Genomic DNA, 16173 nt, shown 5'->3' with positions numbered 1-16173 from the left:
GGTGGTGTCATCTGCATATCTAAAAGTCCATTAATTCTACACTTAAGAGGATCATTTCTTCATGTAAGCACAATCTCATTTATGAATTACACATGATATGTAGTTTAGGATCCATCTACATTATGCTTATACCTGCGTGCTGCTGCTGCTAAGTCCCTTCAGTCCTGTCCAACTCTGTGTGACCCCATGGACTGCAGCCTACCAGGCTCCTCCATCCATGGGATTTTCCAGGCAAGAGTACTGGAGTGGGTTGCCATTGCCTTCTCCTGTAAATGCATAGTGATACACCAATTCAACTTACTGCTATGGGGGAAAAACACCATTTAATGAGACAGGAAGACAAAGCACAAACCCGACTAAGGGGACTCACGCTGTGGACCACAGCACTGCTATGACCAGAGGAAGTGGGGGGACGGGGGAGGGGAGATGGATGAGTAAACTACAGCCTCGGGGGCTGGGGGGGGGGATCTGGATTGAGGACGACTAAGCAGACAACAGGATGAGACAGGAAATCAAAACCAATGATGAAAGCAGACACACTGTCAGAGAACTCCAACAGCAAGGAAAACATACAGAACTGTTCTTTTCATAAATATTCGGAAAGAAATCAAGCATGAAACCACAGAGAAATCGTCAAAGAATTTTAAATATCAACTAATTAGCCAATGATGCAAATTATAAAAACAGTGTCAAAAGACCACAAAATGGACTAGTTACCACTTCACAGGCCTCTAAAATGATTCACGGTTAATTTAATTATAAGCTGACTAACAATGCAGCTAACATGAAATGGGTGGTAACAGAAAAAAGAGATAATACAAGTCCAGTTACAAAGCAGAGTGTTGTACACGTGATTTCATGGGGTAAACAGCAATGCACTCACAACACCTAAGCTAAACACCCAAGAAAGCTGGAACATGTGCTTTAGAGCCACACACTTTGTCACCAAAAGCCCTAGGTCGTCATCCCAGTTTTAGACTTGGAAAAGTGAGGCAGCCTGACATCTTCCCTGGGGCCCTGGGGCACTGGGCTTTTAACCTGGTTTCACACGCAGAGCTGGCCGGAGTGCGTGGCCAGGTCCATCAGCAAGCAGACCAGTGTAGATTCTTGGTTTTGTTCCCACCGCATGCCCTGTACCCTGTAGCCAGGCATTCCCAATGGAAAATGTGCTGCACGACTTTCCCACGCCATGACAGCTGCCTATAGTTACTTTCACAAAGCTGTCTGCTCCCTGAGAACAGAAACTTCCCTGCAGCTGCTGTGCCCAGCACAGGCCAGGCCCAACGTTACAGAGGCAGGCTCTGGCTGAGTTCATGATGACATGCTAAGTTGGTGGTCCAAATATCAAGACTAATTTGTCACTGTGCCATTGTGGAATGATTAAAGACTAGGCGGTTTAAAAACTTTTAGACCTCTGAGCGTAGCAAATGTACCTGATTTTCTTCTGGGTATAAAGAGAAAAATCAAAAAACAAACAAAAAACAGCGTGCTGGGGGAGGGATGCGGCAGGGAGGAGGCAGACACATACCAGAGTCATGATGCCCAGCTGGTCTCCCTCCTGTGCCGGGCTGTGCCGCCTCGTTCTGGGCTTGGGCAGGGGCGGGCAGGAGCCAGCATGCGAGGAGGTGGGAAGCAGGTTGAGGGAGCTCACTGATTTAAAACGACAGAGGCTGCCTAAGCTCCCCCTGCCCTCCCTGCTCTCAGTCTCCTCGGCCCGCTGCTCCGTGTTCTCCTTCTCTTCTTCGATCAACCTAAAATACAATAAAATGCATCACCTGCCTTTGTCAGCAGAGGAACCTGTCTGGACAATAAATTTGGGCTGGCATTCTGTGTCATGATTAGCAAATTCCAGAAACAGTTGCTCAATGAACATCTCAGCCAAAAGGTTCTACGTTTCCTCTTTTGAATATTCTCAAACTTAGAATGACTTAGCGTTGAGTCTTACTGGCCCCTGATCATTCACGCTTGATTTCACTTATTTACTCTAACCTTCTGCAGGGACCCTGGTGGCAACTCTCTTCCTCTGAGGAGATACCTCAAGTTGACAACCCTTACTTCCCCTGCTCTCAGGGCAGAGATGCATGTCAGTGCCTCAAGTCTTTTCCACTGCGAATCAGGAACTCTGTATAATCAAAACAGCAATTCACAAACAAGCTGCAGTTTCTAAACACAAGTCTCCAGACCAGATGAAGTGCTGAGTTGATTTTTTTTTTTTTTTAAGGTTGTGTATATACAAACGCATCACTTGATGAAGTTCTCCACCAGCTTTGTGTGAGTTTCTGGGTTCATGTCAATGTGCTGCATTAACCTAGAATTCACAGTTTCTGCTCTTCTCCCCTAATGTGTGGTGGATGTTTTTATATAGCAGTTTAAATACACGATTATGCAAATAAAATGACTTTCAAATTAAAATACAAGATTCTTACAGACAGTAAACTCTCCAGCTTCACTTCTACTCATACATCTTGAAAGTTTTTCACTGTTGATTACAAGTTGATGGACAGAATTTACCATTTACATCAAGTCAACTTGTCGCATAAGGAAAAATCACTTTTACCTGACAACTTGCTGTAAAAATAAAAATATTAATATATAACCATTCCATACTTCCTGCAGGGATGCAGAAAGATCATCTTTCTGAGCTCGTCTCTGCTCAAACACGGCCCACAAAGCTGTCTGTCTTGGCGTCAAATGGGCAGGCGACACCACCTGCGTTTGCTGGTTGTCCCATTCACCCCCTGCCTTTCCCCGGGATCCCCGCACTCGGCCGACAGGAAAGGGCACCTCAGCCTGGGCTGACGTGGCGAGAACAGTCTGAGCAGCAGCTCTGCCTGGTCCTGTGCAGGGTCACCAGCCTGCGGCCACTCTGAACGTGGACTCGGGACACGGGCATAGCTGTGCGGGTGTGGCACCAGGCAGGCCTCGGGGCCCCCAGCCACCCGGCCGCACCCAGACCCAAGGCCCCCTGCTCACCACGAGGGAGGCCTTTGGATTCTATCCCATTTTGAAAATTGTTATAACTGCCAAGATGGTGTCTAAAGAAAACATCTTAAATATACTGATGAGATGTGAAAAACTCAAACACATGTCCTTGGACCACTGTCTTACAACAAGCCAATCTTCACACTGCATTAAGTTAAAAAGGAAAATGCAGATCTGAGTGGGAATTTGCCAACCCCAAAACTCCAGCTTTCACCAGGTGGCTTTTCACCAGAACGTGGGGGGCTCCGAGGGACACAGGAGGGTGCAAGGGCCATAGGGGACACCGCCTCGGCACCTCACCCACCTTGGGGCTCAGAGCTGATGGGGCACACCCCACAACGCCCCCCCACAGAGTGCTGACACCACACCGTGGATAGAACGCCCTGGCTGACCGAGCTCTATAAGCAAGGGCAATCTAAAAACTGAAAATTCTTGAAGCAGACCTGAGGTCAGGTTTCTTGCTATGGAACACTCAGATGTCCCTAGAAGACAGCTCCTCAGAGAAACCGAGTTTCTGGGGAGCCGAGTTCGCAATCACCCACTGAATCTCTTCATTGATGGTGTCCAGCTTCTCCTGAAGCATCACAGTCAGAGTCTTGGCATTGGCCTGCCCGCTGGGCGACAGCTGAGTGGCCGAGCTGAAGAGGGTGACCCTGTCGCCCTCGTCGTCAGACACGCCCTCGTCACTCTCAAATGCCTGGGCCACGTCGGCCAGCATGCTGGCTTGCTCCGCATGCTCCCAGTTCTGCTCCTTCAGGGTCTGCATCTGGGCACGAGAGGACCACGTCTCGTCAGCAACATTCAGGGCAGCTCAAGTCTATCAGGAACTGAACCCAATTTTACATGGAAACCCTGACTGTGGATAAATGGGCCATGTTCATGAGACACTGCCATCTCTTAATCGAGCAGGACTGAAGAAACGGGCAGGGGGAGAATCCAGTTCCTAGATGGCCTGGTGACACCCAGGACGGTAGGCATTCTATGAGGTTATTCAAAAGGGTGGGCTGATGGAGTCAGAGACAGAAACTGAAAATTACAAAAATACATCCATGCCTCCATCAGCCAGGCTGGAGGAAAATAAGAAAAAAGAACCCTTCAGCTCGGCAGCCACTGGGTCCCTATCAGCGGTCACCTCTGGTACCAGTTCACCAGAGAGTGCCATCCTCGCAGGCTTCCAGCCCTCCATTTCCCAGGCTGGTCTGAACACCCACAGACAGGAGCGAGCAGGGTCAGCCAGGAGACAGGAGGGCCAGCCCCCCTGCGGCTCTCCTCTCTGGGCACAGGCCCTCGGGCTGTTCTGGGGGACGGCCCCTCGCACCACAAGTGTGGCTCTGTCATCAGAGACACACGGGAGAGGGCCCACGGGGCCCCGTCCCACCCTCCGGCTCTCACACCTCACACCCTTCTCTCTGAAAACGTCCCCTCTGCCACACTGTCACCCAGGTCCTGCCTTCTTTCCCAAACATGACCTCAAAGGAACTGAGGGGCAGCCTCGAGGTGCTGGCTTGCTGGCTCCCTGTCCCCTGTGGCCAGTGCCCTCGCCTCCTGTCTTCATCACAACCCCACCCCAGGCCTGGGCTACCCCCTTCGCTGGCTCCAGGACCACCTGCCATCATTCCTGCTCCGCTCTAGCAAACCAGCTGCCTATGGGTTCACCCCCATCAGCCCGGTCAGCAAATCCTCTCCCTTCTCTCGCCTTCCAATAGCACAAGGGGAACCAGCAGATTCCTCCTCCAGGGCTCCCTGCAGCACCCACTGTGGGTCTCTGAAAGCTCCCTGGGAGCAGCCTCTATGGTCCCCTCCCGCCCGGTTCCTAGCTCTCTGCCAGCAGGCGGTGGGTGTGCCCCAACCTGCAGGGCAGCTCCCCGGGGGTTTGAAGAACCCATGTTACCAAGCCCCCTCCCCTCTTTGCCCTCCCCCACACCCGCCCCAGCATGTCTCTCCCTGGGATCCAGGCCCTGCCCTCCCTGCAGTTATTCCTGTCGCTTGCACCTCTTCTCAACCTTGGAATGCAGGGTTCCCCACAGCTCTACCCTTGCACCCCATCTCTCTCCACGGGCACCCACCTGATGACTTTACCGTGCTCGTGGCTTTCAATGCCATCTGTATGCCCACGACCCCAAGTCCACCCTGAGCTGAGTGAGTCCTCTCCCGGATGCAGGCCGGAACACTCAGCTGCTCTCCTCACAAGTCCCTGGGACACCCCATGGGCTTGTCCACCTCAACAGGGCCGAGGCCCAGCTCTTAGCTCCCCGTCCCGGCAGCCCTCCTCACCTCAGGAAACAGGCTCTGGCCTCAAGCTGCTGAGGCCTGAGCCCGGGCTCCTCCCTGATGCGGCCCGCTCTCTCCCTTGTCCCCACTGGTTGACACGACCCTTTTTCTATCTCCAAGTGGCTACTTCTCTTCCTGCCTCGGGGTCTCTGGTTCAAGGTCACCCTCCTGGTGTCACCTTGCTGGCCACCCTGTTCACACACAATCGTCCCCTCCTCCTTGGACAACTCGGGCACTCTGGTCTCCTTTCCCTGCTCATTACAGTTCGACAGGCTGTGCGGGTTTAAAAAGGGGTCCACAAATTCTTCCCTCCTCCTCCCTTCAAGCGGCAGAAGGGGCAACTCCTGCTCAGCCCCTAAGCGAGGCAGGACTGTGCAGCTCACTCTTGCAAACAGAAGTGAAGGTGTGCGGCCTCGGGATCAGGGTGCAAAAGGCCCCGGGCTAAACCCCACGCTCTCACTCTTAGAGGGTGTTCCGAGGAGAGTCAGGCCATACGGAAAAGCCACACGGCAGGGACCTGGGCCTGTCCCCAGCAGCCAAGTGAATCTGAAAGCCTGCCATCCAGCCCTGGGGGGCCTTCCTGTGTCTGTGCCCTCAGGAGGCCCTGAACCAGGCCTGCCTGCTACAATGCACAGGCACTGTGGACTGTGAGCTGCTCCCTAGGAAGTCATTAAGCTTTGCAATGATTCGTTACGTAGCAGTGGATAAAGGACACACACGGTTTTTAATTCACTGCTGGAGTCCTACTTCTGACCATGTCTGGCCCAAACTAACTGCTCACTGAATATGGAAGCTCAAAACACAGACATGTATGAACAAATACATGGCATGAATGAGGTGAAAAGATAAAGGCACTTAAACTCCCAATGAGAATTCTTCTCACTATAAGCTGATGGATATGTGTATCCATTTACTCGTAGGATGATTTCAAAACTGTGGTAATTAGTACCATGCTGGAGCTCACAGTAGGCCACAAGTTATCCAAATTGGTTATTTTAAGAAAAAAAAAAAGCATGCCTTAAAAGTAAACTCTTAGCCAGAAAAAGGAAAATGGGAAGACATAAAGCGACCTATCAGCGCTTTGTTCCAAACCCACCTCAGGACCACAGTGTGAGGGGGCAGGTGCCTCACAAGGTGCCCACCAGGGACGGGAAGAGGGCCGCGGGGTCCTTGCCTCTGACAGCTCATCGTGCAACGCTGCCAGCTGGCCTTTCTGGGGGCATTGTAGCACTGCCCGATCTCCTGAGTAGTCTGCTGACCAGTCTGCCACAGGGAACCTGAGGTCCAGAGCACTGCCCAAGTGGGGTCAGCTGAAACACACGGCAAAGAGCAGCGCTGTTAGAAGAAAAGAGAGCTCACTCTGTCAGTCGAGCCAGAGCCTGTCCATTTGGAAGATTGGCAATTTCACAGCAAAAGGGCCCCCGGGAGGGCACTGCCCTCTGGCTCCAACAGCAACAGGCCACCCGCTGCTCCACAGACACTCAGGGCTCATCCCCAGCAGCTGGAAAACTCCCATATGTGGGGAAGGCAGTGCTGACGCGAGGGTGTGGAGCTGACTAGGACAGGATCGGCTGTCTGAGGCTGGGGCATCCAGGGTCCCTCTGGAGCCCACTCTCAGGTCCCAGGGCGGGGCCTGCACCTGCTCTGCTTTCCCCTTGGCACCCCACCTCCCCTTCGGCCCACGCCTGCTCTGACCTCCCTCTCCCACGGGAAGTCTGTGGATCACAATCACCAGTCTGCCTGGAACACTGTCTGCACTGCTCTCATTGTTTTTAAAGGTGTCTCAAACAACCCGCAGCAGAAAGGGCTCGGACCCACACCTCGGAGCTGAGCACCACTGGTGTCTCCCATTAGAACAAAGGTGAGCGTGTCACTGGACTCTGGGCTGAACAAGGCCCAGCACAGATGCTCAGGCCCTGAGCACTAAGGCCTGGGCCTGCAGGTGCCAGGAGCTCACTCAGCAGGGGCCTGCTGAGAGGCAGGGTGGCCCCGCCTTGACTGTGAGCCACCTGCACGGCAGGACCGCCCGGGCTGTGCTCAGTCTTGTCCCTGGGAAGAGGGTGGTGCCTTCATGTGCAGGAGTCCCTAAACCTGGGAGACAGGACCTTCCTCCGAGGACAGGACACCCCATACGTCTGCAGAGTGGCCAGGGCCGACCACCAGCTCAGCCTGCTCGGGGTCACCCGCTGCTCTGCTTGACGGTTTTGCAAGGAATACTGTGTTGCATAGGAGATGGAAGTCTGGAATCTCCCGGAGCCACACCTGTCTTCCCTCCTGTCTCCTCTCCCTCCTGACAGAACTGCTCCCTTCTCTGCCCCACTTGCACCCAAGGGCCTGGGGCCAGAACACACTTGGGAACTGGGTAGGGGGTACGACACAGTCCCACTGTGGACTGCGGACCCTCGAGGGTCCTCTGAGGGCCACAGAGGCCTCCGGGTTGGGTCGCCACCCAACCATCACCTCCCAGTCCCCTCGCGGGATGCAGCCTCCATCTCTTTCCCCCTCATCACCCGAAGCTCTATCCCCCCCGGAGAAGGTCTCAGAGACAAGGTGACCAATTCCTCTGGGAGGCCCACTAAATATGCTGTGCCTGCCCTGCCTGTGAGCCAGGTTTTCAGTCCCCACTCCCTTTCTCCTGAGCCAGCATAGTGCTCCCCACCCAGCCCACAGTGCCCGCAAGCCCCACTCCGAAGCCCCACCTGTGCTGCTACGTCACTGCCGTGACCCCTCGAGAGCTGCCTCCTGGAGACACCCCTCCCTCTCACCAGCCGCTGTGGCCCACTGTCTTCAGAGCACAGCGGGCCCTCCTGCCCCGCGGCTGCTTCCTCTTCTTGTCTCTCACACTCACTGACACACAGGGGACTGGTGACCAGGCCCCAGGTTTCTCCATCTGAGCCCCCCAACCATGCCAGGCCTCGGATCCTGGCACCAGGGCCCTCCTCATTACCCAAAAACCCCCAAGAGCAGGAGGCCATGTCCACCTCCTCTTTCTCCACTGTCTACACAGTCTGCCTCACACTCACCTTGTCCATCCCGGGAGCAGGGGTTCCCCACTTCTGACAGCACCAGCCTCTCACCTTGGGGGAGCTCTACCAGCAAGTCCAGCCATGTCCCCTATCCATATTGCAGGGCACGTGCTCTCCTTGAACTCCACCCACTGTGGTTTCGGACTCCACCTGCCAGTTTCTGGCTCTGCCTTTGTCTCAAATGATATCCCCTTACTCTAGAAGAAGGCTGGGTTGGGGCCCTGGACTGTGAGGATCCCCTAAGTACACAAACACAGAAATATGCGTATGGGCTCCAAACTGTCTCCTAAGTCAGGCTTCAAGCAGTAGTCGATTTCCTACAGATGAATGAATGTCACCAGTTAAGCACTTAATGACCTTTGCTAAAGTTTGTCTCTCACTTGTGACCATTTTTCCGTGAAGAAGCCAAAGAAACATTTAAATACTTAATAAGAATTACCACCCCTCGAACAATGAGGAAGAAAAAATCAGGATGCTCAGTAATCTGCTCGCCTCATTCACAAGCCAGGTGATTCCTCCCACCACAGTCAACGGCAAGTCATGTCTCAGTCTCCATTCATGTAAAAAAGACTACAGGTCATTAACCTTCTGCGACTCTTCTGAAACATCAGTGTCACAGTCTGTCAGGCCCCTCAAATGAATACACCCAAATATCAACTGGTCGCCCCCACACTTCCAAATCTCTGCCTGTGGTTTTGAGTGTTGTCAATACTGTGACTACCACTCCATGGTACCAAGTTTGACCCTAAGGAACGATGCTTGTCTCTTCCCTCTCGCTGGTCACGAAGCTACAGGCTCCTTGAGGTGCGACCATGAGCAACACCCAGTCATACTGTCCACACACCAGACAGGCCCTTGTCACACTCGACAGCGCTGAGGGGAGCTGCCCGGGGGAGCAGCCTACCCATAGTGGAAGGGAGCCCCTCGCACTCTCATCTGGTCCAGTTCAGCTCTCAGGGTTTCCAGGTTTAGAATCAGCTGGTCCTACGAAACAGCAAATGACACAGCCTGCACCGCTTGCTTTCCTGATGTAAAATGACTTGCACCAAAATGTGCAGAACAGGTTATGTGAGTAGGTATCCACTCCGAACATTTTAATTCTGAGAAAATGTTCTCTAGGAGTCCCTAGAAAATATAAACACTCAGAACAATATTCACCCATAAACCACAATGAGGAGGAAGTTCCATCTCAGGCGCAGAAAAGGTTTCTCTGGAGGAAACATGGCAAGCCATTAACAACGATGAAGTCTGTAGAGAGAAGCTCGACTTCAGGCGGGGGTTCGGGTCAGGGGGACACAACTCACTCTATTGCCCTCACTCCTCTCGTTGCTTTAAACGGTCTCCATGGAGCTCACCTGCATTCCTGGGCATTCCTCACATTCATTCCTCTACAGCCCACTTCACTTCCTTATGGGGTAAAACAAGTCAAACGGGCCAAGTTTCCGAGTCACTCGACTCAACCTGGAAGCTCTGTGCTGTCGGCCATGGCAGTCACTCGCCTCGTGCAGCCCCTGAGCACGTGAGACAGGCTGGTGCAACACTAGATGTGGAAATCACACAGAAGATTTCAAGACTCACAGTGAAAGAAGGATGTCAAGGAGCCCATTGGGTTTTAGGAAATTTTTGATTGTGTAGGTGGCTCGTATTATCTTTCTGACGCACAGCACAGTCCACGTGAAGGGCTCACGCTTTGTCTCAGCTTTCAGGTGATCCCAGAAAGGACTACTCAGAATTCTGAACCACACATAACAGCCACACACTCTAAATTCAACTATAATGCAAACACATTCAGTGTTCAAAACCAGAAATGCTATACGTGTTACAGCAGTGGATTAGCATAAGGAAAATGTAACTTGACTTCTGCTAAGCATCTGCTCAAACTCATGTCCATTGAGTTGGTGATGCCATCCAACCATCTCATCCTCTGTCATCCACTCTCTTCCTGACTTCAATCTTTCCCAGCATCAGGGTCTTTTCCAATATGAAAATTCATATTAAAAAACTGGAAATAATTACCTCAAGCATTTTTTAAATGTAATAACAAAGTTGGCAAGGCTGTGTTTTATAAAATGAGCATCAATTCAATTTCAAGGTTTAAAAAGCTGTTTTAGAATCTACTGTATAAAGAAATGGAGAGAAGAATGATCTAGTTGAGATTGGCTTTGTGTTAAAAATTGCTGAGATTAATTGATGGGTCATGGGTATTTATTATACTACTCCATCCACTTTTGTGCATGTTTGAAATTTTCTATTGTAATACATTTAAAAACAGTTTATTTTCTGTTAGAACAGAGTCTTCTCCAGCAACACAATTCGAAAGCATCAGTTCTTCAGGGCTCAGCCTTCTTTATGGTCCAATTCTCACACCCATCCGTGACTACTGGTAAAACCATAGCTTTGACTATATGGATCTTTGTCAGCAAGTGATGTCTCTACTTTTCAATATGCTGTCTATGTTTGTCATAGCTTTCCAAGGAGCAAGCAGTTTTTAATCTCATGGCTGCAGTCACCGTCTGCAGTGATTTTTGAGCCCAAGGAAATAAAACCTGTCACAGCTTCCACAATAAGGCATCGGCATTCAAAGATTTTTAAAGCAAAACAAAAGTTGACTTTGAATTGGCTTAGTCATAAACAGCATCCTGATCTCAACAGCCTCTGAACAGCAGTTCTGAAAGTAAGGAAGAGCACCCCTGATCGGGAGCCACTGAGCTCTCTGCCTAAGCCGGGAAGGCGCCTCACCACAGGTCTCACAATGGGAGTCAGAACCACTGCCCCCTGGGAGCCCGTCTTTGAGGCTCTGCAGTCCAGGCCCAAGAACACAGGCATAGTGGGGACAGTACTAACATGTGAGGCTGGACCTGGGATCCCCACTCCATTTCCTGAATGGTCTGTATCGCCGTGTGGCCAACCTTTCCAGGAAACCTCTCTCAGGACTCGGTGATGTGAGCCTCCACCATCACCCTTTCCTGACGCACCTTCTGTCGCAGCGCAACTACGGTTCTCGTCCTGCCTAGGAGCAGCCATCCTACACATACACCGTGTCTGGACCAGCAGTTTGGCATGTGGGACTCCAGCGCCACGTCCGAGGCAAGCAGGCTCCACACCTGGGCACCATGCCTTCAGTTTCATGGGCCCTGGGCTGGCACCCTCAGGTTTGTCTGAGGGGCAGTTGGGAGGTCCACCTGTATCCCAAGCAGCTCCCAGACTGGCTGGTCAGAGCAACAAGCAGCCTCTTTGAACGTGGGGACGCCCTGGCTCCTGCCCACTGCCTATGGGCGACCACCTCTGGCCCTGCTCCCAAGGAGGTGGGTGCCCGGATCAGCAGATGGGGCCACACATGCACACACTCGGCGGCAGAGAAGGGAGCGGCGGAGAAAGGCAGCTCTGGCCCCTGCCCAAGCCGTGTCTCCTGCCCAGACGCCGCCTCCCCGTCAGCACAGGCACCCGCTGCAGCTCCTTGTTCTCCTCCAGTTGGGCCTCCATCTGGCACAGCCTATTCTCCATGCTGCCATGACTCTCTCCCGCCTGTCCGCCAAGAACAGCATCAGCTCCGCTCTCAACGACCCTGTCCCGACGGCACGCGGGCTGTGACCGCAGGGGCGGCAAGCAGACCATGCTCTGTGTGGACCACCGGCCCCAGGTTCGTGGGGGGCATGCCCGCATGCCTGCTCACGCAGCCTGTGCAGTTTTGTGTGTGACGCGTGGCTCACGGAGGGTGCTGGTGACCGGCTCGTGAGAGAAGACGTGCTCCCCTCTGCCCTGGGCGCCGCAACCGCCGCCACTGCGCCCCCTCCTCGGACTGCATGTGGCAAGCCAGTGCAGGCAGCAGGACGCGCGAGGCACACATTCTACCTTCCTAAGCTGGGAAGGAAGTTTGAACCGTTTAGCCTCCTTAGTGGCAGAGCTTCTGGAAGACAAAAGGTCGGACTACGAGGCCAACCGGGGAAGGACAGCAGAGATGCCAGCGGGGAGGAGAAACCAAGCCTGGAGAAGATCACAGGCAGAAGGGCGCCCCCTGGCGGTTGTTAGTGACCCTGCTCTGGGAGGGTCTGCGAGCACCCGACACCGCCCACCGCCCACCAACGGATGGACGGCCCCTCAGCTGCTCACTGAGCTCCGGGCAACGCTCCCAACAGCCACGCCAGCACAACCCCGCCTGACTCTTCATCACCAGCCAGTGCCCACCGGCAGTGCGGGGCAACACTTTCCCACCAGAAGGACAAGGTGGCTGACTGGCTGGCTGACTGGCAGTGGGGACGATTCCCGTAGCAGCACCACATCCCTGGAATGTTTTTCATAAATCATGACCCCCACAGACACGACCGCCAGAAACATCATGATTCCACATTTCTTCGGGCCTGAAGATCTGAGGGTGAGCAAACATCACTCGACTTGTCTGACTGTATCACTGTCACACATCCCTTCAAGGAGCGGAACCTCAGAAAACTCGAGAAGATGGCCAGGCAAGCTGCCTCAGCAGAGCCCACACAGCATGCTCCCATCTCTCTGAGAGAACGGGCTCCACAGATGTCGCCAGACTCGTCTGAGGGAATCAGAAGGAAATTTCAGCATTCAACAGGCAGGTGGAGGCGGGGATGAACTGGGAGACTGGGGTTGACATATATACAGTACTGATACTACACATAAAGTCAATGAGTAAGGACCTAGTGTACAGCACAGGGAAGTCTACTCAGTGCTCTGTGGTGAAGTAAATGGGCAGGAAATCTAAAAGAGAGGCAGATAGATAGGCAGATAGATAGATAGATGATTGATTCACTTTGCTGTACAGCAGAAATTGACATAGCAGTGTAAAGCCACTATACACCAATTAATGAATGAATGGATGAATGAGTTTTTACAAAAGGAGCACAATGGGCCCCCTAGAACTTGTGGAAAGGAGGAGTCCACACCCAGGGTGCAGCACAGCGCCAGGGCTGCCCTCATGTCGGTCCACTGCCAACGGACTGCCTGGACCAGGCCTCTTCTACCCCAGAGACCTCAACGCAGAGGTGAGGAGGCAGCCAGTTGTGGTCTCTCCAGTGCTCTGCTCTTACTCACGCAGCCATCCCAAGGCTGAGATCACCGGGAGAAGAAGGGACCCACAGTCCACCTCAGGCAGACAGGACCGCCATCACTCACTTCGCGGATGTCCCACTGCAGTTTCGTGTTCATGTCCTTGGACTTGAGGAGGTTCTTCCTGGCCGTGTCCAGGTCTTCCTCCAGATCTGTAACGTGGAAAGAGAGGGCTGCCAGGCACTCCTTCAACTGGCTCTCCTCCTGTGACTGCTTTTCTATGACTTCCTGACTGCGATCTCCTTAGTCAGGTCTTACTCGTGGCTTAGAGAGCCGTAGGAGGGTCTCTAAGGGGGAAAGGAAGCCTTAGCCTTGTTTTGACAGGGAAGGAACACAGCACTTCCAGGCAATCGGTGAGGTCAAAACAAGGCACTAAGTGTACAAATCCAGGATGGATGGGTGGCTGGTACCTTCTCGTCCAGGGCCTTGTGGTGCTCAAACAGCAATTTCAGTGCCCTGAGCACCTCCACCTCACTGGTCATGTTAGCTGGGGACTGTGCCTGCCACTTGCCCACTGTAATCCAGAGGGATGGAACGTACCGGGAAACCAGTAACCCCAGGTGTTCCAACAGCAGCTGCAGGGCAGGGCCAAAGGGGCACTTTCAACCTCATGCTTGACTTCAGGGCCGATAACTCCTTTCAGCCTCACGCTACAGCTGGAAACATGCTAAGGCACGTTGGAATCCTGCCAGTTCAGTCTAAAGTTAAGAGTGGACTTCCCCAGGGGCCCAGTAGTTAAGACTCCACCCTTCTGCAGGGGTCATGGGTTTTAATCCCTGATTGGGGAACTAAGATCCCACACAAAGTGTAGCGTGGACAAAAATGTAAGTTGAGAACTCCCCTCTCAAAGGTACTAAAATTACATTAGCTCTCATCATAAATTTGGAGTAAGGTATGAGAACCCCGAACTGATCCACCCTGGTCTGCTCAGTGGGAAGATGTGAAAAATGACTTGAAAATCAGACAGAGTTTAAAGACAGCAACACGGAGGCTAGCGGTGACCCACGTGGGGCAAATGTCAACACATGAGAATCCCCCTACTGACCCTGGTGTTGCTTCTTTCTGCTTTCAGTTCAGCAATTTCCTCTTCTCTTTTAAGAAGCTGCTCCCTGCATATTTTGAGTTCTACACTAGGAGTTGGAAACTCCTAGAAAACAGTTAAAGGGGAAACTAAATGCAAATATAAATTAAAAAGAGAGAGAGACTGTGAAGACTGACCCTGTCAAGTCTCTCCAGGCTTCACACAAAGGATCTCCTTGCCCTTCCAGAGAAGAGGGGGTCCACTGACCCCAAGACCACATAGACCACCACAACTCAGACTGGCCTTTGGCCTCCACCTCGACCTGGCAGGCACGTGGCAGGGGAGAACCCAGAATCCAAGCCTGCCTTCTCAAGTCCCAGGGACGTCTGAGAAGCTTTCCAAAACATAAACCTAACAACAAAGTGGATAAAGAGATTCTTAAATGACACACAGACCAATGACCTAGAGCCACTGGGGAGAGTGAAGAATAAAGGGAAGGTCTACAAGGCCACCAAGATTTGGAGTGTTCCTCTGGGACAAAGGTGGATGGCACCCCAAGGCCATCTGTTAGCCTGACTCCACTGAAGCCACCCAGTCATTCAATCAAGTGGTTAAAATGTTAAATTTATGTTATATGTATTTTACCACAATTTACATGCATGCAGGGCCGTCCACGTGGTGAACTTGCTCAAGCTGAACCACACGGAGTCTTTTGTTCTTCTATTTTTCTTTGCAGAAATAGAAAGATCCTGGACTACATATCCCCTACTACATACTGAGTGTCCAGCACCCAGAACAGTGCCCAGCACTTGTAAGAGGCATGTAGTAGACATGTGAAGCTATGAGGGTGTATGTCATACACGTAAGCAGTAGGTACCCGTCATTAAAATACTGGACACATTGGTCCGTGGTTTGTAAGATGGGAGACATTAACGGGCTTAGCCTTTCTGCTTCAAGGACTGACTCTCTAGCTCGATCCTCATGCCCCAGAGACTCTTCCAGCCAGTGTATTCTTTCCTTGGAAGAAGGGAGACGTTAAGGGGCTTAGCCTTTCTGCTTCAAGGACTGACTTGATAGCTCAGTCCACATGCCCCCGTGACTCCTCCAGCCAGTGTTTCCCTTCTTGTGGGGCTCCCGCCCATCCTCTATGCAGCACCTGCACAACCTCTTACAAGGTAAACTGCTGGGGTCGATCCTGCCCACTAAGGCCAAAATGCCCTGGCCAGCAGGGCCCACAACTATGCTAACAAAATGAAACACAACCCCAACGCTTCACTGGGTGAAGGCCAATCCGACGGGCGTAGTCCCTGGCTGCTCTCACCTTGTTGAAGTCTTTTAATGGACTGGAACCTGGTGGTCTACAGTCGATGATGAGAAGGTAAAGGAGAGAAAAAGGCTGATATTCCTTGATTTATGCAGAAAGCCAATAAAGCCCCCGACATGGGACTTGCTCTGTTCACGGAGGCCTCAGGTGCCCTCTCGATGGAGTGAAGACGGACAGCACCTTCTCGAGAGGGTCTTAGAAGCCCGGGTAGGAAAGTGAACTCAGAGAGCCTCTGCACTCCAAGAGATCATCCTGAAAGAGAGAGAGAGAGAGAGAGAGAGAGAGAGAGAGAGAGAAATACATGGGGACCAGAGCTCTGATGGAACAAAGGTGTTTTAATCAACATGGTGTGGAAATATATACTGTCTTACAAGGTAGTTATTCTCAGCAAAGATAAAGATTAAAATTCCAGACTTACAAAACATAGGTGATCCATATTAAAGGGAAAGAGAGTTGTATACGATCACTTTTACCAT

The 16173-nt window shown here is 52.3% G+C and overlaps 1 long non-coding RNA gene and 1 pseudogene across 2 annotated transcripts; both read right to left on the bottom strand.

Moving 5' to 3' along the window:
• Nucleotides 1–627: 627 nt before the first annotated feature.
• On the bottom strand, nt 628–15951 carry LOC147350811 (uncharacterized). The gene is made up of 3 exons (XR_015149052.1): nt 15695–15951; nt 13419–13504; nt 628–1751 (listed from the first exon to the last, which is right to left on the bottom strand). It is a non-coding gene; the product is annotated as an uncharacterized LOC147350811 (long non-coding RNA).
• On the bottom strand, nt 3220–6372 carry LOC147350812 (liprin-alpha-1 pseudogene; annotated as a pseudogene). Its single transcript, XR_015149028.1, has one exon. The product of XR_015149028.1 is annotated as a liprin-alpha-1 pseudogene (transcript).
• Nucleotides 15952–16173: the final 222 nt, after the last annotated feature.

The sequence above is a fragment of the Bos grunniens genome, chromosome 20 (genome assembly GCF_055505025.1).
Source record: "Bos grunniens cultivar Pamir isolate PY7600 chromosome 20, Bosgru_T2T1.0, whole genome shotgun sequence".
In the NCBI taxonomy this organism is placed as follows: Eukaryota; Metazoa; Chordata; class Mammalia; order Artiodactyla; family Bovidae; genus Bos; species Bos grunniens.
This window is presented reverse-complemented; position numbering and strand designations above follow the sequence as displayed.